This window comes from Microtus pennsylvanicus, chromosome 9, assembly GCF_037038515.1.
Source record: "Microtus pennsylvanicus isolate mMicPen1 chromosome 9, mMicPen1.hap1, whole genome shotgun sequence".
Classification (NCBI taxonomy): domain Eukaryota; kingdom Metazoa; phylum Chordata; class Mammalia; order Rodentia; family Cricetidae; genus Microtus; species Microtus pennsylvanicus.
This window is the reverse complement of record NC_134587.1, coordinates 9,712,413-9,738,012: the sequence shown is the minus strand read 5'-3', so window position 1 is coordinate 9,738,012 and position 25,600 is coordinate 9,712,413. Positions and strand designations below refer to the sequence as shown.

At 46.8% G+C, this 25,600-nt stretch overlaps 1 protein-coding gene across 3 annotated transcripts in view; it reads right to left on the bottom strand.

The window, feature by feature from the left end:
* Wipf1 (WAS/WASL interacting protein family member 1) overlaps positions 1 to 25,600 on the bottom strand; it is a 97,268-nt gene that overhangs the window by 46,223 nt on the left and 25,445 nt on the right. Inside the window, exon 1 of one of the 3 annotated variants that reach the window (XM_075984870.1) lies at positions 10,003 to 10,129. The exons of 1 other annotated variant lie outside the window; for it this stretch is intronic. The gene's annotated coding sequence lies outside the window, so the exon portion shown is untranslated. Of the gene's footprint in view, positions 1 to 9,175; positions 9,322 to 10,002; positions 10,130 to 25,600 lie in introns of those variants that run through there. One more of the 3 variants, XM_075984872.1, reaches the window with a different exon arrangement.

Genomic DNA, 25,600 nt, shown 5'->3' with positions numbered 1-25,600 from the left:
TTATTCTATGTCTATGAGTGTTGTGCTTCATGTATGTCTGTGTACCACATGCATGCCTGGTGCACATGGAAGACAGAGGCATTGGAGTCCCTTAAACTGGAGTTAAGAGACAGTTGCGAGCCACCATGTGGGGGTTGGGAATCAAACCCAGGTCCTCTGCAAGGAGGAAGTGCCCTTAACCAAGGTGCCCTCTCTCGAGCCTCAGAAGCACTTTTTCTCTATCCAGCTTAGAGGGTTCAGGTTGAAAGTCCCTGCGTATGAAGTAGTCACTTTATCTTACGCCATCTAAAAGCCAGGGGGGTGCCTGGTGATGGGCGCGAAGATTGCTCACACACCCTTGGGCTCCACTGTCTGGGTTTATTAATAAGTGCTGGTGAGAGATCGTTCTACAAAGTGCGGTTTGTTGTCCACTCAGAAGGAACACATCCAACTTTGAAAACGATTCTTGAAGCCGAAAAAGGCAAGCGTCTGGTCCCAGTGAGCACCGCTGGAGTCCCAGCTTGCAGGGAAACCTTCCCTACTCAGGCAGGTGGTCGCCCGTGAGTTCTAAGAACAACCAAACCCTGGTGTGAGTCTTTCTAATGAAAAGCAGAAGACAAGTAGAGGTGGAGAGAAATGTTTTCCCGCAGAATCTGAATCTTCTAGAAACGGGGGCCACTGGAAACAGAACTCTAAATTATGCCTGGGGGCGGGGGAGCCCTCACCTCAGTTACCTCCGTAGTGCTGACAGCTGTAGCCACTCTCCTAGTGAGTGTGGTCTAGCCTGGTCTGCTACTGAAGAGGCAGTGCACAGACCCGGTCACCTAGGGATACAACTGCCGATTTCAATTTTGCCACCCTGGACCCTAGTGGAAATTTCTCATCGCTTGCTCATAGCAATGCTTTGTTTTCGTTTTCTCGGGGCGGGACAGAGGCTACATACAGCACATTTCATAACTGGACCGTGTCTAGTGTTGGCGCTTGGGCCCAGAGCGGAGCCTGGCACTGATTTTTCAACTGTGGATTTGTAGCAGTCTCGGGGACTCTGTGGTTCGCTCGGCAGCAGAAGGGGAGGGCAATTCACGAACTGGTTTTGAAAAAGCAACCTGGTTGTTTAATACCGAGAGTTTCTGCGTCGGGACAAACAAGAACAAAGACCAACAATGATGACAAGGGCTGCTCCTCCCAATGTCCCCTTGGGAGGCTGCGAGGAGGGGAGGGAGTCCGGCTCTCCTCCCAGAGTCCTGCTCTGAGGCCAGAGCCTCTGGGTCCAGGACTTCTTCCAAGGCTTGCAGGCCTCTCACTTAGCTCTCTCTGGGGCATTTGCCTAACAGCACCCCCATTTCCAGGCATATTCGGGGGGCACAGACTGCTGGTGAACATCAGCTAAAGGCTTTTGTGGAGGAGAAGACGGGTGTTCTGTGGGTCAGCCGGAGCAGCGCGGTTTTAGCCCAAGGGTAACTAACATTGCATGCACGGTGCCCATCGCCGTTTGGGCAAAGGACAACGAAAACAAGTTACTCATGGATCGTCCCACCTAAGAGCAGCTATGGAAATGTGTGGGTTCTACATTATTGTCATGACGACCCTTCTGCAGTACGACTGGGTGCCCATGCAAACTTACAAAATCCGTTGGTTTTTTTCTTTGGGGGGGGGTTGCAAGACAGAGTTTCTCTGAAGCTTTGCAGTTTGGAGCCCGTCCTGGAACTAGTTCTTGTAAACCAGGCTGGCCTCAAACTCACAGAGATCCACCTGCCTCTGCCTCCCGAGTGCTGGGATTAAAGGCGTGCACCAGCATCACCCGGCACAAAATGCTTTTTGAATACTGAAATGCACCATTTTTTTTCCTACTTTATGCTTCTGGGAAGTGGCTGGGAGGGAGCTCTGGACACTCTGACGGGGAATGCTGACTAGTCACTTCCTCCCTGAGGCAGTTTCACCTCCCTAGACTAGACTCACCTGCCTCTTCTGCAGGCTGAAGGCGTAAACAGGATTTACAGACACATTTGACAAACGTCCTTCTGGTAATTTGAGAGTTACAGTAAGAATTTAGACTTGTTCTGTTCCGTGAAGAAACACCAGTATCATTGCAGAGTACTAACCGAGGGCTAATTTTAGATAGTTGGGTTCTGTCCATACAAGCTGGTTTTGTTGGTTTGTTTGTTGAGACAAGGTCTGGCCGTGTAGATAAACTAGCTTCAAACCCACATTCTTGCTGGCAACACCTCCCAAGTGCTATGATTGTTGGTACGCACAACCTCACTGGGCTTCACACAAGCCGCTTAAAAAGTGAAGACGAGAAAGCGGCTGGAGACGTAAAAATGTACGTTAACTGCTTTGCATAGACTCAGAATTTATCCATGAGAACCCGGATCTTCCCAGATAATGTAATATACCTCCTTTTCCATAGAAACATGACTTAAGATTACTTCCTTAAAATTTGTGGGATGGCACGATGTCTGTGATAAATGCACCGCCCATCACCTTTGATATAACATTTATATAAATGTTGAAGTTGTGGTCATCTAACATCTTTTCCTATTGTTTCCACATCAGCAAAGGACGACTGGACTGGATCAGTCATTGCATTTGCCAGTTTTGTTTGAAAAAAAAAACTGTTTGAAATTGAAACTTTTGTTTCAATTGGCAATTAAGTAGTAAAACAGGAAGCTTGAAACAAGAATCAGGCTTTCTCCCTACTTAGGCCCCAAAGCACTGCCTCTGTGAACCCAGTCACAGACACCACACAGGGCATGCTTCCCCTCTTTTCCAAGTGCTCCAGGTTAATTCAGGAGTGACCCTGTATATCTACTAAGACCACTGGGGAAGGCCAGTTTCTCAGAGAACTCTCTTTTAGGTAAAACATATACCCCACTCACCACATAAACCTCAAGCTCAATAAAAACCTGAACTCACGATGCTTCCCTTACTCTATAAACGTCCTGCCTTCATTTCCTTTCGGTGGCATTTCCATTTTTCATGTGCTTTGGTCAAAATTCTAGTAATCCTTGACTCTTCTCTCTGTCATATTATTCAGCCCAACCATTAATCTTATTGGATTTTGTTTTAGATTTTATTTTTAATTATGTAGATGTGTGTGGGTGTGCGCATGTGAGCGCAATGTCTAAGGAGGCCAGAAGAGGGCTTTAGGTTCCCCATAGTTGGAGTTACCGGCAGCTGTGAGTCACATGACATGGATGCTGGGAGCGAAACTCCTGTGCTCTTAGCTGACCTGTTTCTCCAGCTGCTCTTCCTGTTTCTGCCTTCCAGTGTGTGCACCTCCTCACCTCTACTGCTGCCACGGCCACGCTGGCCACCTTCCTCTCTCACCAGTAGAGCACTTGGGATTCTTAACCGGGTCTCTCTCTTACTCCTGCGCCTGCGGTCTCCCGATAGTACAGTAAAGTCAGACACTTCCTTCCACTGCCCAAGTTCTCTAAAGCTATTTCCCACTCTGAGGGAAAGACAGAGTTCCTGCCGGCTTACGGGACCTCCAGCATCGCTTCCAACATCTGCTTCTCCTTTCTTCTGCCTCAGTTGCACTGGCTCCTGGTTATTTCCTGAACATGGCAGGCATGCTCCTGCCTCTCTGCCCTATCTTTTCTCCCTGCATGGCAACTTCCTCTTACTCCTTCCAAGTCTGTGCCGTCTTCTCGTGACCATCCTCCTCATCAGCCCACCTGAATCCACAAACCTGCCGCTGTGCCTCTTTCCTTCCTGGTCCTGTTTACTCCATTATGACTCTCTAGCCGGCTAAGAGCGTACACTATGAAAACTGGGTACGGTGATGCCCGCCTGTAATCCGTCTGTAATCCCCATACAAGGAAAGCTGAGGCTGGAAGAGAGTGAGTTCGAGACCAGCCTGAGCTACAGAGTGATCCTGTTTCAAAAACAATGAAAAACCATGTAGCATTTCTTAGTTATATTGCTTATGGTTCACAGCCTTCAACTAGAATACATGGAAGACGATAGATCAATAAATGTTTCTGAATTAAAAGGAAATACCAAAAAGGGAAGGAAGGGGGAAGGGGAAGGAAAGAAGAAGCATGTAGAAAACAAACATAACTATGCAATAAAACCCAGGATCTAAACGGGCCTGTGAGTTCAACCGATGGAACTGCATGTGTCCTGTTTGCCTTATAATTCTTGGAGGGGAGATGGCCCAGAGATAAAGAGCTTGCTCCACAAGCTCCAGAACCTTAGTTCAAGAGTCCAGAACCCACTTCTAAAAGCCTGGCAGTTCGTGCCTGTGATCCCAGTGCTCCAAAGGCTGAGACAGGACGATCCTCGGGGCTTGCTGGCCAGCCAGTCTACCGGAATCAGTGCTGGAGAACAGTGGGGAAATTCAGCATTGACTCTGATTTATTTTATGTGTATAGCTTTTTTGTTTGCTTGCTTGCTTTGCCTGCATGTATGTTTGTACATATGTGTGTGTGCCTGTTGCTCACAGAGGTTAATAGAGGCTCCCCTAGGATTGGAGTTATAGACAGTTGTGAGCTGTGTAGGTACTGGTATGGAACCTGGGTCCTCTGGAAGAGTAGCCAATGCTCTTACCTACTGGGCCATCTCTCCAGCTGGCTTAGAGAAGGGACAATGACACTGATTGCCCAGGAAAGACCCTGTTTTTTTGTTTGTTTGTTTTTGTTTTGTTTTGTTTGTTTGTTTGAGAGAGGGTTTCCCTATAGCTTTGGAGCCTGTCCTCGAACTAGCTCTTGTAGCCCAGACTGGCTTCAAACTCACAGAGATCCGTCTGCCTTTGCCTCCATTAAAGGTGTGCACCACCACCGTTCGGCTTGAAAGCCCCTGTTGTTGTGTGGCCTTGTTGCTAAAATACTCACCTTTGGGCTTTTCTCTACACCTCCTGACTTAGGCAGGCCTGGGAGCTAAGGTTCTCTTTCCCCAGGAGGATCATAAAACATCAAATCTCCCCCGGTTTTTGAGGAAGCCACGAAGGAATTCCTTGACTACCTCTTCCGAGTGGTCAGAAGACCCTCCTCATTCCAAAGGGGTTCCCTGCCCCGGGCCCTGGAGGGAGCAATGTTGCTTAGAGAGGCCAGAAAAGCCGAACAGACAGGTTTCCCTGGTCAGTCTGTAGCATTGTCTATGAAGGGAAGCTTCTAGCAACCCCATAGGACGGGGCTAGAGAGTTTCAGGGGAGCTGGAGGGCGACGAGCAGATTTCTACCTGGGACACACAAAGCTCCTGCACCTACATCTCAGCCTGTGAAGATCCTTACCAGTGTCTTTGTGATAACACTGTAAAATCAACATGGACACAGAACTGTCTCCTGCTGTTCTGCGAGCTTCTCTGGCAAATGAACCAAACCTAAGGAAGGGTTACAGCAACACCAATTGGCAGCCAGTGAGTCAGAATCAGGGGTAGTGATGCTTGTAACTCTCATCTAAAGTAGAGAAGTGGGGAAGTGGAGCAGTCTTGGGAACTGGGCTGTCTGCTGTCTCTAGGTGGATCGTGCAGGAACTAAACGGGATTAGTGGATATCAGCTGATGTCTGCTGCAGAAGTGCTGGCTTGGTTATGAATTGGGAAATATTCTCATGCTTTCTAGGGTCGGAGACGTGATCTGTTGCTGTGTGTGGAAGGAGAAGCTAGAGTCCAGATGGGAGCTGGTTTAGGTAGGTTTAACACCTTCAAGTTCAGCCCTCACTGAAGAGGTCCTAAAGCCTCCCCTTTGTCTGGAATCCAGACAGCGTGGACTCAGAATGGCTGACCCTCCTTAAAATGCACAAGGATCTGCTAGGCATATGAGAATTTACGGTGCAGTCCACTGACCATGCCTGATGTCCAGACTATCCCTCCTGAGACAATGGAGTTCACTTCAGGTGTCTGAAGATGGACCCACAGCCTGTAAATCAACACTAAGGACGGCTGGCTCTCCTAAGGGCTGCTTCATTCAGGCCGTTCTGAGCCTTGATACTCAACCATACTGTCCAACAGATTTCATCCATAGTTTTTGATCCACATCTGTATCTACAAGATTCGACCTATTTTCCTGTCCTATCCTGGGCCCATTACTAACTATGCCTCTTCTTTGCTTCGGGAGGACGGGATTATTGTATACAGGCTTTGTATAGGTGAATGGATACATTTCTGCCTACAAAATCACAATTGTACTGCTGTCTCCAGGGAGGATTTGTTACTTTGACAAACCTTTAACCTCCTAATCTACCCCCGATTAGGCATGAGGCAAGACTCTAGATAATGCATAGGCACTTGTAACCAGACCCCAAGTTCTTGGGGCACCTCAACATTGTTCCTTTGTGTAGTGATCAGGGCTGGGATCAGGAGCCTTGGCCTAGGCCTATGACTAGTGAGCTGTTCTGACCTCCAATAAGTCACTGACCTTTCTGGGTCTTTGTCTCCAAATTTTAAAATGAGGGGAGGGAGCCTACTAAAGCCTCTTCTTTTTTTTTTAAAACATACTAGCAAACCACCAAAAACCACCAAAACAACAACAACAAAACCCACTAAGATTCTATTCTCCACCTTAAGTTTCATTGATAAGAGCATCTGTAAGCCCCTTTCCTAAACTTTCCCCAAAGTTCCTGGCACTAAGGAGGGGAAAACATTTTTTCAATAACCTGACATTTATGTCTTTTAAGGCAAATTACCTTGGGTTTTTTCAAGTCTTTTACCGCTATTTCCTTATAAACCCTTAAAAGAAGAATAAAATGAATAAACTATTCATCCTTCCTGATTCATTTTATACTAATTAATTTTCCTAATTATTTTCCTTGGGTGCAGCCTCTCCAACCTTTTCATTGTGGTAGCTGTGCTCACCACTGTTGCCGTGTTCCCTTCTCACAAGGAAGTTTGTTACATGCTCTGGCCTGAACGGCCACACGAGGAAATACACAATTTACACATAAACATTCTGACTTGAGCCTTCAGAAGGTGACAGGCATGCAGAGGCAGAGGAGAAGAAAGAAATGGAGAGGAAGGAATGAAGAGAAGGTGGGGAGGGAGGATTTCTGAGATGTGATTGGATCAATGCCTTAATTCCGTGATGGACTCCTAAAAGGATAGCATTACTGGAAGGTAGTGGGAAGTACGGTGGGACCTACTTAGAGGTAGCAGGTCACTAAGACCGTGACTTTGAAAGGTATGCTTTATTCCTGGCCCCTTCCTGGCCCTTTCTTTGCTCGCTGGCTATCAAGAGGTGGATATCTTTCCTCTGTCATTCTCTTACTCCATGGTGGTCCTGTCATGCCACGAGCATAGGAGCCAGCCAATCACAGGTTGAAACTTTTGCACCTGTGAGCTAAACAAATGATTCCTCCGTGGTATAACCCGCACCAGAAATGTTGTCACAGTGTCTTGCTAACCCACTAGCTAACCAACTAACACAGGCTACTGCAAAACACACACTGAAATACGGGGATGAACACAAGCGTGAAGGAACCGAAGCCACTGCAGAAGGCATCCAAGCAGGCCCCAGGAGAGTGTCTGGTGAGTGAGTTGCTCACAGAGCAGCAACTTTGATTAGCACGGAGCAGTCACAAAATTGGTAGGTAAGGGGAGCAGCCGTCCAAACCGTGAACACTGACCGACAGTGCTTCTCCCATAGCACAAAGGAGTCTGGGGAGAAGATACTGTGTGTGCCAGGGTCTGGGGGAAAAGGAAGATGGTGCGCCCCACCCTCTTTCCATGCGACCGCCTCATAAAAGTCACCATTTTTCTCTCCAGCTTTCAGTGGAGACCTCATCTCTGCCCACTCTTCACCTTCAAGCTGACTCAGTGTTTAACTTGCAGTGATGCCTGACCAAAGATTACTGTGCCTTCCCACCACCTCCTCCTGGACCCCCCTTTCCTCCAGACCCTACCATGCTGGGGGTCAGGAAGACGTATGGAGAGAACGCTTCGTGAACCTTTTCTGGCATCTCAAACACAAGGGAAACAGAAAGCTGGAAAAGAGACCAAGAGATGCCTACGGAGAGAAGAAGAAATGGAAACAGCTTTTGGAACGACACATACACAAAAAAAGACATCGGGCCCATCTGGAAAACATTAAACAAAATTAAAAGGCCCTTTCTACCATGAACAGCAGATTAGCATAATACAAAACTCCCTGAATAGCAAAGCTCTCTGACAAACTTTACAAAGCAAAACAGAACCAAAGAAAGCGCTCCTTCGAGGGATGCCCAGCCATCGCTAGCTACAAGCCTCTTTCTGGTGCTCTGGGGTAGCACCATCTAACAGGCAGCCACCCACTGCAGCCCCCACTCCACTGTCTCCATCCGGCGTTTGTGCCAAAGGCTCCAATGGCAGAGCAGTCCAATCTGCTGTGTCCCGCCCGCTGGAATCATGCCCTGCCTCTGTCAGCACTGGGGAATGGTTTTAGGGGAACAGCGGGGCTCAGACCTCAGCTCAGAGAAACCCCCCTCAGCATCAGCTTCCTCTCCACCTTCTTGCTCAACACGATAGTAAAAAATGAAAAGCACGCTGCAGTCCGAGTACGTAACCAACAGTCGAGCTTAACTTTCATCCCTGCCCTGCTTATTCTGCATGCCTGGAATGTAAACAGTGCAAGCCCACTAACCTATCACCCCTGGTTTCTCAGTACAGACACGTTAGAATGCTAGAGCTAGACCCAAGAAAAAGAGGAAACAGGAAGCTGATCCCCGTTGTCCCTTCTCATTACTGCCGTTTGTTCGTTGTTTTTTAGACAAGGTCGCTTACAGCTTGGACTGGCTTAAAGACCTGATGTAACTGAAGGTGACCTTAAAGTCCTGATTCTCCTGCCTCCACCTCCCGAAGGCTGACAGCACAGGTGTGCGCAGGGCCACACCCAGATTATATGGTACTGCAATTAAAACCCAACCTAGGGTTTTGTGCACATACATACTTTACCTGCTGAGCCCCGGCCCCAACCCCAGCCCCAGCGAGAGCAAAGCCACCCCCCCACCCCCCCACCCCCCGCCTAACTCAGTTGTTCTAACGCTTTTTTTTGCCATTAGAGTGAAGTGACCTCCTTCCTCCTGACTCAGACTTGAGACATTTTTCTTGCTCGTTACAGGTCTGGAAGCAGCCAGTCACTGTGTCAGAATTTCTGTTGACTTTGCTGTTCCTTCAAGTGTCCCCTTGGCGGCCATGCGATGATCAGTTCCGGGCTGGTTAGATGCTCCTGAGAACGCCACACACAACCCTTCACCCCCGTTCTGACATTGTGCTAGACTCACCCAATCTTCTCTACCATCTGAAGCACAAGAGAGCGGACAGACGGCTCTGGTCAGACAGACAGCTCTGGTCAGCACCAAGCCTCCCTGGCAGCCTCTCCAAACCCTCCCAGCAGCCTCTTAGGCCAGGTTGTGTTGCTTCTCGAACTGAGGACTTCCCCATCCACACTGCCCTACCCCCTTCTCTACCCACAGCTCGTGTTAGTAAGGAAAGGAAGGGAGGAGGAGGAGGAGGAAGAGGAGGAGGAGGAGGAGGAGGAGGAGGAGGAGGAGGAGAGAGAGAGAGAGAGAGAGAGAGAGAGAGAGAGAGAGAGAGGAGAGTGCTCAGGAAAAAAATGTATGGGCCAGAAGAGTTATTCTGTCATGAGACGCAAGCCAAAAGCTAGGTTTTATGAGATGAAAGTCCACAAAACAAGACGCTTTTGCACACAACCTTGAAACACATATTTTACCCACGGCATTTCTGTCTTCTCTAACACCCCATATGTCTGCAAACGCAAGTTGATCGGTCCTGTTTCAGATTTGAGCTAATAAGTAAGAAAGAGAAGAGGCTTTAGCTGCATTCCATGAAATAACTTATTTCACCAACATCTGAAGTTTGTTCTTTTTAAAGGCACAGAAGTTCTAAACAAGGAAGCCAGCGATTCCGAGAATTTCATTCTCACCACAGTGGCTCAATGTTTGTTCCTCTAACAACGTGTGGTTACCAGCTTTGCACAGACTCTCACATTCAAAGCCAGGGCAGTTTCTCTTCACTAGAGACACAGAGTCAATCGGGTGGGTATTTCAGAGCCATCGCGGACGTCTGTTAGAGAGAAAAAGGCACTAACCTGTGTTGCTTTAATCCGCTGGGGGGAAGAGAGACAACCGAGCGCTGTTGTCCTCAGCTATCTTCTGGCCAGCTTCCTGTGAGGCTGCATGTGACATTGTACTTCCTCACTGTACCTTCTTCTGCTCGCCTCTCTAACTGCTCAGAGGCATGTGATACGATCGGCCAGCTGCCGGTTCACACAGCGTGGCCCTGCGCCTATAGAAAGGGCCATCTATAGGAGTAATTCCCTGGCTTCTTTTGGGTGTTCACCGTACAGGACATACAGGTGGAGAGAGGAGCTAAGGCTGGGGGAAGCAGGGTCTACAGTTGGGGTTCTGTAACTGAGAAAGAACAGACCCATAGGAAAGCCTGGAGTCTGGACATTCTCCCGAAGGAAGGGCTCTGGTCGTGCTGTTCCCAAGGTGTCCTCTAGGGGAGGCACTAGCACCAGCAGAACAGAGCCAGGGCTTGGCTCTCACCTCTGGGTGCTGCTGCCACCACAGCCACCCGGCCTGAACTTCTGGGAGCCTCAAGTCCACTCAGCCCATTAAGTAGTGTTGTCAGGCACTGAACCCCAATTCTTGGGTTAGAAAACAAAGCTCCTGTGCTCTCGGCCTCCATGGACTAAGTAACTCTGATGCTGGCCAGGCAGGAAAGAAGAGGGGGTGACCTGGCGATGCCCCTCTCTGCCCTAGACGGGGGAGAAGGCTGACAGAGCCATTTCTGATTTTCCCGTCTGGCTATCCTCCTTCCTCGGATAATCTCAGGAACTTGTGGATGTAGGAAGCGGTGTGTGGAAGTAAAACTTATGTCCCAGGGCAGCGGGAATAGCCTCCAACTGCTTCAACCTGACACTTGAAAAACCAAAAACGGTTTCTTTTTGGCCACCCCAGCACAATTCTCTTTTCAAAAATGCTATAAAAGAGATTTTTGTTTCTGGATTCCAGCAAGGTAACTATAGACAAGTGTCAAGCGTTGAAACTATTTCCCACCATCGCCCGGCCAACTATCTTCTCTTATTTTCCCAAAACTGAACATATATTTTGATTAAAGTAGTTAGCTATACAGTGTCTACAGAATTTTTAGCGCAGAGTATTTAACTATACTAGATACAGTCCAACTTTACCTCAAACCACAAAGTCAAACTGAGTCTGAACACAGAAGTGGGAGAACTAAATTCTTCCCAGGGTTTGCTTTCTGACTTTAGTGATTGCTTCTTCACTCCATGCCCGAGGAGCTGGTGGTGCTGCCACGGGGTTGGAGAAATCCAGCCTGGAAGATGAGGAGCACATGCCCCACGGTAGGCTGACGGGGGTGGGGCCCTTGCTTCTGCTTCCCCACTCAGGGTGGCAGGCACGGGCAGAGTGATAGAGCCCTGTTCCTTTCTCCATGGCCAGAACCTCTCCTTCTGTTCTGGGAGCATCATGCTTTTTTCTTTACGGAGTGAGGATTAACCAAACCCCTTGCTACTGCCATATTTCACAAAGGGTCACAGACAAAATGTTCAACCTTTTCATCGAGGGCAGAACCTGGACACTATAACCACGGCTCTTTGCTTCATCCCATGGAAAAGGTGCTGAAGCAGTGATGGCCCCTAATCATCTCACCAGCACCCAGAGGGGCGAGAAAAGATGCTGCTACCCTGGCTGTTGTCGTCAGTCACTTACCAGACCCTCACCACTTACCCAGGGCTACGCACTTTACACAGAGACGTTCATTCTCACTGTAAGTGGGTTAGCTATGATCATCTCTACCTCACTGGAAAGTAACCAAACTTAGAATCACTAAACTATCCTGTGACCCCTGATGAGTTTGAAGCTAACTTGCAAGCTCAGTTCTGCCTGACCATTAGGGAAATGTCAATCAAAACCACAATGTGATACCCTCTATCTCCAGTTAGAAAGACTACTATCTCACAAACAAACAAAAAAGCAACAGATGCCGGCTGAGGGTGCAAAGAAAGGGAACTTTCATAAACTATTAGTGGTCACGTAAATTAGTGCAACCGTTATGCAAAACACTTTGAGCTTCCTCCAAAAACTAAAAATAAGACTCCAGGGAGAGCCAGCATCCGCACTACTGTAGAGAGGGATCAGTATGTTGAGGAGATACCTATCCTCCCCCGTTCATCTCAGTTCAGCCCACAAGAGTCAACCAGACTGTCCACCCTTAGAAGGCAGTGTGGAATGCAATGTATTCACCACTGCTCAGCCACAGAAAAGGAGGAAGTCTCAGCATTTGCCGCAATGTACACAGAGAATATAATGTTAGCTAAAATAAGGCAGGCACCAGAGGGAGGGATGAGTACCACACGTTCCCACAGGCAAAAGAGTTGACCTTGAGGTATAGAGACAGAACAGTGCTCACAAAGGCTGGGAAGGGTGATAGAAGAGTGTGTTTAGGGAGGGAAGAGACACCACGACCACAGCAACTCTTATAAAGGAAAATATTTAATTGGGGCTGGCTGGCAGTTTCAGAAAGTTAGTCCCTCATCATCAGGGCAAGTGGCATGCAGGCAGACAGTGCTGGAGAAGGAGCTAAGAGGGTTCTACTTCTTGATCCACAGGCAGTAGGGAAAGAATTGTGTACTGTGTACTGAGGTCTCAGATAGGTGACACCCTTCCTCCAGCAAGGCCACACCTCCTCCAGCAAGGCCACGCCTCCTCCAGCAAGGCCACGCCTCCTCCAGCAAGGCCACGCCTCCTCCAGCAAGGCCACACCTTGCAACAGTGTCACTCCTATAGGCCAAGCATTCAAACACGAGTCTGTGGGGGCCATACCTATTAAAAAGTCCACATTCTACTTCCTGTCCACCATAGGCTTGTAGCCATAACATAATGCAAAATGTATTTAGTCCAATTTCAAAAGTCCCCATAGTCTATCACAGTCTCAACAATGTTTAAAAGTCCAAAGTTTAAAGCCTCTTCTGAGATTCATACATTCTCTTAATTGTAATCAAAATAAAAAAAAACAGATTACATACTTCCAACATATAATAGCACAGGATATACACGACCATTCCAAAATGGAGGAAAGGGAGCATAGTGAGGAAATATTGGACCAAAGCAAGATCAAAAACCAGCTGGACAGACGCCAAACTCTAGATCTCCATGTCTGAAATAAAATGCTCTTCAGGTCTCCAACTTAGCTTTGTTGACCTCAGGGCACTTCTTTCTCTTGGCTCTGCTCCCTGCTAGCATTTTCCTCAGCAGATACCCACAGTTCTGTATTCTCCAACATCTTGGGGTTTCCAAGGCAATCCAAGCTTCACCTTCAACAGCTTCACACAATGGCCTCTCTGGGCCTCCATGCAGGGACACCCCCGACACATGCCTATCCTCAGAAGCTTTCTTTAGTCTAAGAGGCAAATTCTATAACCCTTTCTTGAATCCTTGACTCTAAAGTCAGAACCAAAAGGCTAAAGCTGCCAAGTTCTGCTGTTTGCTGGGGCTTTAATACAGTCCCTTGTTCAATTTCATCTTCACTAACTTTCTGATTTCAATGGTTTTCTTCATTGTCTAACCTCGGCTGTCCTGGAACTTGCTCTGTGGACCAGGATGGCCTTGAACTCAGAGATCTACACGCAGGAGTGCTGGGATTAAGGAGTGTACCACCACACCTTGACCTAACCTAGTCCTTAATTTCATTTTACAAGTTGAAAGCTTAGCTGGGTGGGACCTTGCCCTAAGGTCTCTATTTGCTTCATTCCATTTTACATTAGGTTTTCCTTTGATCTGTTTAGCTCCTTGAACACAGGATTTAGCTATATTTTACTTCCTGATGTCCCTTTTCTCCTCAAATTGTACATTTTGTAGTTTTCTTTGCTCAGCTTGCTCCTTTTCTTATTTATTTATTTATTTTTGTTTTTTCAAGACAGGGTTTCTCTGTGGCTTTGGAGCCTGTCCTGGAACTAGCTCTGTAGACCAGGCTGGTCTCGAACTCAGAGATCCGCCTGCCTCTTCCTCCCGAGTGCTGGGATTAAAGGCGTGCGCCACCATCGCCCGGCTTGCTCCTTTTCATTATAAACCTTAATTAGAGTTAACACTGATACCCACACAACAATGTCTATACTAGGCTCCTTTGAGATTTCCTCTGCCAATGGAATTAATTCAAATCTCTTCACTTTAGCCCCAGGCAGACTCTTCGGACAGAGGCAAAAAGCAGTCACAGTCTTTTTACTAAAATATCACAAGAATGATCTCCAGGCAATATACTCAACCGCCTCTGAAACCTCTTGAGCCAGGCACCCACAGTTCAAACAACCCTCAGCACCACTGTCTTCCATGTTCCTACTAGTGTGTCCCATTAAACAGTGCTTAAAGCATTCCAATGCTTTCCTAACTCAAAGTACCAAACTTCAACTTCCTCCCAAAGAAAATGTAGTCAGGCCTATCACAGCAATACCCCAGTCCTTGGTACCAACGTCTGTCAAAGAGGGAGAGGGAGAAAGAAGATGACCAATAGATACAAGGATGCCTCTGGATGGAAGGAACAAGTTTAAATGTCCTTTAGCATGACAAGTGGCAAGCTTCTGTCTTTCCAGTGCTAGGAGCTGAACACAGGTTCGTTCATGGTAGACAAGTGCTCTCCTGCTGAGCTACATACCTATACCTTTCTAATGTATCTGAGAACCGGTGGTTTTATTGGAAGAACCTAATCTACCCACATTTGTTTCTCTTACTCTGATACTTTAGTATATGCACTGTTAAATTTCCTTTTTAGTTTTTTCTCCCTTTCTTAATTTCTGCTGACTGGCCGTGCTTGTCATTATTATAATATCCTCTGACCTTGACTGTGAATATGTGCTTTCAATTGTAATGGTTTAGAAGTCCTCCCCATACTCCTGTCTAGATAGCAAACCTCTCTGGGTGAATGTCAGAGCAGGGCCAGCTGAGTCCGGGGAATGGTGAAGTCACTGTTTATGGAAATGAATGGATAGCTTCGTGTTAGTAACAATAACGGCAGGGCAAAGGGGTGACACTGCACAGGCATCAGGAACGCTTCCCTCTGAGGGGAAAGGGATGAAACAGTCTGGCTATGAAGCGCAGACTGGCCTCAAATTTGTAACCCTCCTACCACAGCTTTCCGGGTGTTGGGATCCCAGGAGAACCGCTATACCAGGCTCTAGCAATGAACCTAAAAGAGCGAACTGCAAAGCCTCCACTCGCTCCCCGCTTCCTGTACGGAAGGGGCCTATACCTCTCATCAACAGTGTGGGTAAGCAGGAGGCAGAGAGGCAGCCAGGAACCCAAAGCTGGGACACAGCCAAGAACATCCTCGGGAAAATCTCTGCAAACTTTAGGCTCTGAGACCCGCAGGCACTAGGAAAATCTGCAGATCTGTCTGCAGGAGGGAGGCTGCCCACGGTGTCTCTACCTCACTACTAGTACCAGCTAAGGCATCTGCCCTGGAACAAGACAGGTTCACGGGAACGTCAGCACAACACATCCTTAGGAGTCAGGGAATACGGCTGAGAAAATAACGCGAGACCTGCGAGAGGCTAGAAGTTGGGGCTGCCTGTCGGATAGCTAAGAAAGTACAGCTGTAAAGTCTCTTTTCCGAAAGAGGGACATCTGTCATTTATTTAAGCATTAGTATGGCTACGGGTGGACCGAAAGAAATTCTGGCCATAAAATGCACGTGTTCGACTGGGCTGTGGTGGTGCACGCCTTTAATCCCAGAGTGGATCTCTGTGAGTTCAAGGCCAGCCTGGTCTACAAGAGCTAGTTCCAGGACAGGCCCCAAAGCTACAGAGAAACCCTGTGGTGGGGGGGGGGGATGCAAGTGTTGGTTGTGTAGGGTTTTCTTTTGTTGTTATTTTTTTTTTTTGCATTTTACATTTACACCGTGCGCATCTGAATGACAGTTAACATTTAAATTCCATACTTAATTTTTCAGAGACTGAAGTGATGGTGAAGGGAGAGAGGGACAGAGGGCTAGAGACAATTTAAATGCCTTTCAGTGACTGTCCATGGGCCAGAAACTCCGGCTAGGACCACAAAGAAGAAGTGTAGCATGCCTGCTAAGGGTATTTTTGCTTTCACACAATCAAATCCTTTCTATTCATCCCCACGTTACAAACAGAGAGAGCAACCTTCCAAGAATTAAAGGGATTTCCCCAGGCTGGTAAAGAAGTGATGGAACTGGGATTGGGTACCAAAGTGTCTGACGACATCCAGTATCATTTCCAGTGCATATGTGAGCTGTCCCCTTGTTGTTCAGTCTCCGGGAGAAAGGAGCCCAGAGCCCATGCCCTCTGCCGGGGGCTGAGTAAGAAGCTGAGCACTGTGTAGCACTTAGCAGTCAAGGCTTCACAGAGTAAGTCGGCTTGTCCAGACAAACCATAGAGCAACCGCTTCTCTCAGAAATGCTGAGGGGATTTTTGAACTATTACATCACACAAAGGCTTCCCCCTTAGTACTCACGCAAAAAAAAAAAACCCCATTCGCACCGTATCTGTGAGCCATTGGAACAGTTAAAGGGAAGTTAAAAGGTCAACAAAGTTCTCTCGATGGTGCATTGTTCGTGTTTTTGCAATGTAATGAAAGTTGGAATTATCAAGACTTGGGCTACATGCCCTCAAAACCAGAGCCCTACCTAGCACGGTCACTCTTTGGCGTACTGCACTGCCCGATGCCATAAACCAGGTTGGCTTTTGTTCAACATAACAGAACTGGATTACAAATAACCAAGCCGTTCATTCATCTTTATTGTTAATTAAGACAGAGAAAGGAAATGGCAAATACCTTTGTTCCTAAAAAAGACTGACTAGGGACATGGAGAAGCCCTGGCTGCACAAGTCTGCTCCAGATGGGGCTGTAGAGCTGCAAGGAAAGGAAACACATACCCCCACCCCTAACCCAGACACTATCTCCAAGGACAGCCACTAGCAAATGAAACTCTAGTTTCCTCCAAGGGAGTCTGACTAGGGAAGCAAACCGCTCTTAAGGGCAGGCTGCATGCCCAGCACTGGACGGTTAACAGAAAATGATCTCAATGGCAACATTGCTGGTTTGTTGTCTTACAGTGTCATATTGAGTTTTTCTTTCCTTTCTTATTTTTTAAAAAGTTTACCTTATTTTTAGATTTTTATTATATTAGAAATTACCTTACAAATCCTTTGCATATATATCATGGCTTCCAGTTGAGTGTTTTTACAGGATTCCTGAGTGTGCAGACAAGTTGGTCTCTTTTTCTTGTGCCGCTCTTGGGCTCTTTTCTTTCTGCTTGTTTGCTTTGTCCTATTCTGATGCGTTGATTTTTGCTCCTAATATATTACACTGTATTTTATTTTATTTATCCCTTAGAAGCCCGTTTGTTTGCTGATGAGGGACAGAAAGAGGGTGGGTCTGGATGGGAAGGGAGGCTGGGAGGAGCAGAGGGACAACTATAATCAGGATACATAAATGAGAAAAAAACTATTTTCAACAAAAGAAAATAAAAAAACTGAATGGTAAAATAACATTTAGAAAGTCCCTATTATAAAAGTGAGTTATGTAAATATGAGTGTTTTCAAGATGATAATTATGCAATACAGAATATTTCAGGAATAAAAACCATCCTTAGTCACTAAAAAGCCCTGCTGCCATCAGGGATGAGGTTAAGTGGAGAGCCCCCATAAACACAGAATTCCTGAAGTAGCCAAGAAGGTGTTAAAAACCTTGATGCCTGGATTGGTGTGCTGCTCAGTGTGTGTTGTGAGTGCGTGTACAAGGTGGACATTGTGTCAGCTGTCCTCTCCACTGCCCCCGCTGGGACCAGCGCTCACAGATCCTGCTAGCCTGGTTGGCCAGCAAGCCTCAGAAACCCTCCTCCTAGCTGTGCTTGGATTCCACCTGTCTTCTAGGATTACAGAAACTCCACACTAAGCTTTTAATTTGGGTTCTGGGGATCAAACTCAGATCCTCAGGCTTTTGTGGCGGGCACTTCAGACCACTCCGTTCCTTTCAAGGAGACTGGTGGAGAGACTGGCGCAGGGACGCAAACCCTTCACACGTGCGCCAAGGACGCTGGGCAAGATCGAGAACGATAGGGCGCCCTTGCCATGCGGATGGGTAGCTTTTAGAATTTGTGCTTCTCTCACGCTGAACGTGGGCCCAGGAGAACACCTCGTTGTTTGAACAACCCTCCTTCTTGGGCTCCCCTGTCCCTCTCCTTCACAACAACGAGAATGCAGAGTAAGGCAGAACTGGTAAACAAGTTCCCATCATTTCACAACTGAAGGATTCTGAAATCAGAATGCCTGGATTCAAACAGACCCACTACTTACTAGGTGCGGTGAGTTAGTTCATTCTTTCGGGTCTCAGTTTTCTCATTTTAACATAGGGACATTTTTACAAGGATGAGATCTGATGCAACATTCAAAGGCCTTAACAAGTGCAATGCAAAAACAGTGGATGCTGACACTCTTGATAGGTAAATTAGCAAGAGAGACAACCAGTCAAGCACAGAACTTCATTTCTGCGGTGTTCTGCACACAGAAAAGAAAGGATATTTGGGGACTAGGGTAAATGAAGTTAAGTTTAGATCTTTCTAGAAAGTCACAGCCAGCCAGGAAGTAGGATCAGAGCTCCACAAGGCTGCCCTGAGCCTGCAGGTATCAGAGCAGTTTTGTTCCCAGATTTGGAACTATCTGCATTTGACTGGAAACCAGGAAGAAAAGGGTACATGATTTACAACGTCTCCATCATAAACAAGAAAAGCATCACTGCTGGTGAGTAGCCAGGTAGCTGGGAGAAATAGAACCAGGCTTAGGACCAGCCCTGTGTGCTGGGGAGGAATGGGGATGAGCCATGTGTGTTAGGGAGGAACAGGGATGAGCCACAGGGATGAGCCATGTGTGTTGGGGAGGAACGGGGATGAGCCATGTGTGTTGGGGAGGAATGGGGATCTTCACTGAACTTTGGAGAAGTGTTTACATGCTATAAGCCTAGGACTCTTACTTAGGGTTTTTTGGGAAAGCCTGGATTAAAGAGATGTTCTTTAAGGCCTCTGGCACTAAAGTGGGTGACTATAGGGAACCTGGTCATGTGAAGCCTCAGATTTATTCAGGTTATAATTAGAGTGTGGGTCATATCCAGCTGAGCACCATCAAACCCAACCTGGTGTGTTTATCATATTTTTTTTCCTGGACTCTTTTGATTTTGAAGTGGCTGCAGACAGCCTAAATTACATGTTCTGCAAAGGAAGTAGGTGTACAAAACACAAACATCTGTCAAGAGTTTATTAATTAGTAACAGCCATAATGAATGAGAAACACTATATTCTGTATATCAGTATCTATTATTTTTTTTTTTGCCTTCAATCAGCTTCTGGAAATAAAGTTGGTATTCCAGGTGATGCCTAAAATTTACTAAATTACTGTTGTATACCTCAACGACATACTTAGGTACTACATGCAACATAATACCCATCAATTAACTTCGAAGGACAAATTTAAATACAGAAATAATCAGCCATCTTTGTTTAACAACATGAGGTGTGTTTATTGAAATAGTCTCCTGAACAGCTGTACAGGATGCATTTTCACACTGGGGTACCAGAGAGCGTCGATCACAGTGGCAAAAGGAGATTAAAGAGGAGTTTGTGGCATGTTATACTGAGCTGATCAAGTTTTGCTTTTAGGGGCTGGAGAGATGGCTCAGTGGTTAAGAGCACTGCCTGCTCTTCCAAAGGTCCTGAGTTCAATTCCCGGCAACCACATGGTGGCTCACAACCATCTGTAATGAGGCTTGGTGCCCTCTTCTGGCCTACATACAGACAAAATACTGTATACATAAATATTTAAATATTAAAAAAAAGTTTTGCTTTTATTAATTTTTAAAAACATTATTATTTTTATTATTGTGTGCGTACGCACGTTGTGGGGATTCGTTTAGCCATAGCTTCTGGGGTACTGGCCCTTAGGGTGTGGTCTGAGGTGCTAGGTATTGGACTGATGAGCGGGGTGGGGAGGGTGGAGAAGAAGCACGCTAGCCCTCTTGCGAGGTCAGAGCAGAAGCAAGCTTGTGCTGTTGCTCACATGTCCCCGGGGCAGAGCGGCAGGACCTGGCAGCTTCCACCTGGTCTGGAAAGCATTTGTGTCACGGGACACGCGTGTGGAGGTCAGGGGGCACCTCTGTAGAGTCCACTTTCTCCTTCCTTCCACCTTTGTGTGGGTTCCAGGCAAGGAACTGAAGTCACTAGGCTTCCATGCCAAGTGCATTTACCGGCTAAGCCACCTTCCTTTTTGGTATCAGTTCTTAATAAACTCGACTCCTCTCATTGCTGGGAAATTACTACTATAAACTACTATAATATTTATCAGGCTTGATTATATTTCAAGTAAATAGATTTTATAGGTGTGAAACTCTCCTAGCAAGAAGAAATACAGAAGGAGGAGAAAAGACTTTATTTGTAAGTACAGTGTGCTATAGAATATACAAGATACTCACTCAAGCAATGTTTTTAAAAACCACCTAGCCTGATTAAAAGTACCAAGTAAATATTACAAAGCAGACATCACCGCCATCCTGGATCGTCATGACGACAGACTGCCATTGGGTTTTATATATATATATATAGATAGATAAAGACAACCAACGAAACAGGAACCTGCGACCCTTCTGTGGCCTGAGATGAGGGTTATTACACTTGGCATTTGTGTAGTTTGCACGGCAACATATTTGGTACCTGCATGCAACTCTTCCTGCAGGGAAATAAAGAAAGTGTTGACAGAGTGGTGGCCATTTCATGCACCATCCTATACCACAGGTACACTCTTAGAGTGACCAGAAACCAGGCATGACTCTACAGTCCCCTTTGGAGACTCCTGGTGTGTCAGCATATGCCATCCTGGGTGTAATTCCAGTTTTCAAAGGTATCTCGGAGACCACTAACAACAATTGATACTCATCCGTGTACTGTGTATATGTATATGCAAACACAAACACGTGAATAAGACTTTCAACATCAAGACGGCAAAAGTTTTCGAGCTGAGGGAGGTCTCTCCAGTTCTTAAGATGGCAAGGGTTCAGCCAAGAATAGGCTCCTGAGAAGCAAACTCACCAATGGAGAACCAGACTTCCTCTGTCATGCACTTAGGAGGCCGTTGCCATCCCAGGGCCATGTACCAGACAAGAGGGACCACCCCTACAGTCTGCAGTCCTTCCAAATAATTCAGACTAACCAGCCTGAATGGCCTACCCTGTCCTGACTTGCCCTTTCTGCAGAAACCCTGATAATGTATCTGGCCTAAATAGTTTTTCTCTGAGAGAGCAATTCTGCCACCCAGTCACCCTGCTTCCCTTCACAGGCTGTGCTCGGCCGTAGGACACGCCTCCTTTTTTCTAGGACCCACGAGCGTGGTCGATTCTGTTGTCTCTGCTTGGGGCCTGAGCTGACTTAGCAGTCAGGATGTTAAACAGACTGAACATCAGTCCTGGAAACGGTGCTCAAGAGTAATTGAACAGCTGTTTCTACCGCCGCAGGGACTGTGAACCTTAACCTCACTGAACGCACGGAACCAGAAGCCTATCTCCGCGTGCCTCTTCCTGTCCCAGCTCGGTGATAAGCACCCTTCCTCTGCGCAGCTCCTCCCAATTCAGTGCCCTTCAGTTAGGTGGCTGAGGGGACTGTTAGCCCTCCTGGGGATACTGCGGGAGAGGATTCTACCTCCCGCAGTGATCTCGGCCCTGGCTCAGGTCAGATTCTTCCTTCTGGATCCTCCCAAGCAGGATCACGATCACAGCACCAGTATAGGCCACAGCCCAGACCCATGCAGACATATTTCCTCCCAGGAGGGAGGGAGGTGGCTGAGATCTTTGAAATGAAGATTCCTGTCTTCCGGCGGTGGAGAACAGAGGCACCCCTCATTCTCAGGATCCACAGACCTACCTCACCAGTCTGTCAATGGTCTACTTCATGTACACAACACACTTCAAAGTGAAAACGCTGAGGACAGGAATCCCCACAATTTCCAGTGGTCTAAGTGCCTCCCGCCAGGCCCTGCATCTCAGTGGAACACTATTGAGGACCAAGCCTTGGAACTTTAGAGACATTTAAGAACCAAAGCACACGAATGAACGAGATTACTATCACCCTGCTGACCTTTCAGGGGAAAACAAAATCTAGCAGCTGTATGGCACAAACGGGACCCGCCATTTTCACACGACGACCTCACAAATACAATGTGTTAATGTGGCAACTACCAAGCCAATAGATAAAGTCAGGCAAGGTTGCTGGCTGGCAGCTCTGGGTATCTATTGTCATGTAATAAATGACCCTAAAACTAGCAGCATAAAACCACTACCACTTCACTGTCCTCATGAGCCATGCACATTGTCAGGAATCCAGAAACCGTACAGTGGAGGCAGCCATACTGTCTCAGAACATCTGTGGTCTCCACGGGGTTCACTGGCTGCACCGCAGGCTAGAAACACAGAGACTGGAGATTCCCAAGATAGCCTCTTCGTTTACATACACATGGCTGGCACATCCTAGGAAGGCTGGGATGGGCGCTGCCAAGATTCCCAAGCAGAGGATATGCAAGGGCCCTTTTGGTTTCACCATACCTCTTCATTTGTTTGGTTTTGATGCCTGGGTCAAATCCAGGGTCTTGCGCATACTAAGAAAATATCCTATACTGAGCTACGACATGTATTATCCTTCATCCTTAGCTGGATCTCTCTCTCTCTCTCTCTCTCTCTCTCTCTCTCTCTCTCTCTCTCTCTCTCTCTCTCTCTCTCTCTCTCTCTCTCCAGGGTCAAAACCTGACTTTGTAGTCCAGGCTGGCCTAGAATGTGTGGCAAGCCTCCTACCTCAGCTTCCCTCACGCTAGGTTACTGTACACCACCATGCCCAGGTGGGCTTCTCAGATGTTTGTTCAAGGAAGTGTCTGGTGTCTGGCGAACAAGGCCGAAGTACAGCCTTTTATGACACAGCCTCAGAGGTCATGGGGGTTACTCTGTCACACAAACAGGAAAAAAGTCACAGACGTCTCCAGTCAGTGATATATTTACTGGTACATTTTAAAACACTTTGAACTTGAACTTCGGTTGATAAACACGACTATTTGTAGAAAACCAGCCATGACTATCTATAATTATATTTCTAATTAGCCAGTTTCTGCATTGGAAGGGGTCACAATCCCAAAGGTTTATATTGCTGTTAGGTAAATATTAATTTGGAATAACAATGAAGGGAACAGCTCATCTTTGAAACTTTAATTTTACTAAAATTTATCAGTTGGGCAACTTTGCTCTTTGCTTCTCTCTCTCTCTCTCTCTCTCTCTCTCTCTCTCTCTCTCTCTCTCTCTCTCTCTCTCTCTCTCTCTCTCTCTCTCTCTCTCCAAAACAGGGCTTCTCTGTGTAGTCCTCCACCTGCCTCTGCCTCTGCTGGGATGACAGGTGTGTGCCACCACCATCCAGCTCATCATTTCTTCTGATGCATCCATCAGAAGCTCCAAAGTTACATTAGAGCATCTCAGAGTCTAGCAAACGGGAAGTTAGTCAGCTTGTAGACCAATGACTCAGACTCAAGCAGCAAACTCAAGTTCCTCCCAGAGCTAAGCTAGCTGTTTGGTCTGTTTGCATTCCTCTCTAGTTGCTGTTTCCCCCTCCTGATTCTGGGGGTTGAACCAGAGCTTTTCAGTTGCTAAACAAGGGCTCCACTATTCAGCTGCACCCCCAGTCCTCCCTGAGACTCTAACACCATCGGCTAATTCTGCTGTCGATATTAAACACCCACTGAGAAGCTCCTCTTTTCCAGGCTCTGGAGGTGACATTTGCACCTGAGACACGACTCAATCTTTTGGGGGGAGGGTATTTCTAGGTCTCTTTTACAGATAAAGGAACAGAGCTGACGACAGATCAAATTAACTGATAAAGGTGCCAAAACCAATACATGGCAGAGTGGAGTTCATAAGCAGATACATTTGGCCTTGATGATAATGCATCTTGTTTAACAGGATGCTTCTGATAAACGTGAGTCCTCTAAGGCTGGATAGAAGGGGGTCTCGATGGGAATTCTCCAGGTCAGAAATGGTCATGTCCCTGAAGCAGGGGCTATGCAGGGGACAGAAGCTTATCTGGGAATCATGTAAGGTTAAGGTTGTACAGAGAAACTGTCCTGCTGACCCCTCACACTGTCCCTGGCTACCTGGAAAGAGATCTTGAACCTTCCGAAAGACGGGCAGTGCTTGTACCCCAGGTCATGTGACGGAGGCCTATTCGCCAGCAAGATGCTTCTCACACATTACAGAGAAAGCACAAGGACACTGGGGTTCATGCGCGACCGCCCTTCCTGGCAGACCCCACGTGACCCCCTCCTCAATAAATCTTTGGAAAAGCTCCCTTTAATAAAACCTTGCTCTATTTCCTTGAAGAGAAAATTCAGAGTTCTCATACATTACATGTATGACAGACAATTTTTAATCGTTTAAATAATTTATTCTCTGTTGTTTAATGCTTTATGCCATTCCTCCATGCATAATTTATTATGCCATTTATGTTTATTAAAAATTGATCATGGGGGCAGGCTTCCTCTCCATCCTCTGAGGCCACTGATATTTCTCCGTCAGACCACTTGGGAGCAGACAACACAGCATTCCACTGACTTCATCTTAATTCATGTTAACTGCACATCCGTCCTTCTAGAGAGCCTCCTGGGTTAGAAAGGTCGAGGTCTTATCTTAGGTAACTGCTCACCTCTTCTTTTGATACAGCAGTGACCTCACCTAGAGGCCCATTCCCTACCACTGAGGCTTCAGGAAAAAAAAAGGGGGGGGTGCTATTTTACTTTTCTAATGTTCAGAACCTGACATAAAAAAGGAGCCATAAGAGAACAACAAGATTCTAGAGTCTTCCAGGCAGAGCCATAGCTTCTGGAATCACCTCTTTCTCTCAATAGGCATGCAGCTGGATATTGTGCCTGCCTCTCTCCAAGACCCTGTCGGTTGTCAACAGTTCACAGTAAGTAGTAGGGCTCTACTCCTCCCTTGATCCGTAGCTGACTCTGGACTAGATTTGTGTGGACCCAGTCCCAGTAACCACAGCTGCTGTGAATTCATGACTGACACCTGGTGATATCTTGTTTGTATAGATAAAGCTTGCCTGAAGATCAGAGGGCAGAGTGAGCCACTAGCTAACTACTGCCAAATTCAGTCCTGGAATTTGCTCTGTAGACCAGCCTGGCCTCGAACTCACAGAGATCTATCTGCCTACCTCTGCCTCCCAGGTACTGGGATTAAAGGCGTGCACCACCACTGCCCGGCCCAGGATTTTATCATTAAGACCTATTAGAACTTGTGCTACAATGGCACCCATTCTTATCACCAACTATTTAAGATAATAAGAAAATGCAGGCTAGCAATTAGTCAACTATTACAATCGAACTTGTAGTCATATTAGGTATGTTTTCAAGATCAAACAGAGATATATTTTAAACAGACAGGTCATCTTCAAACACTTCAGAGATCTACAGAATATGACATTTAAGATATTTTAATAATATAGGTTCTTTTTTTTTCTTTATGACAATGAGACATGTCTGCTCCTGACAGCACCAATCTATTTCAGAGAAGATGTTAGGCATCAAAGAAATTCCACATAGAGTTTACTTTTTGTGTGTCAAAGGTTAG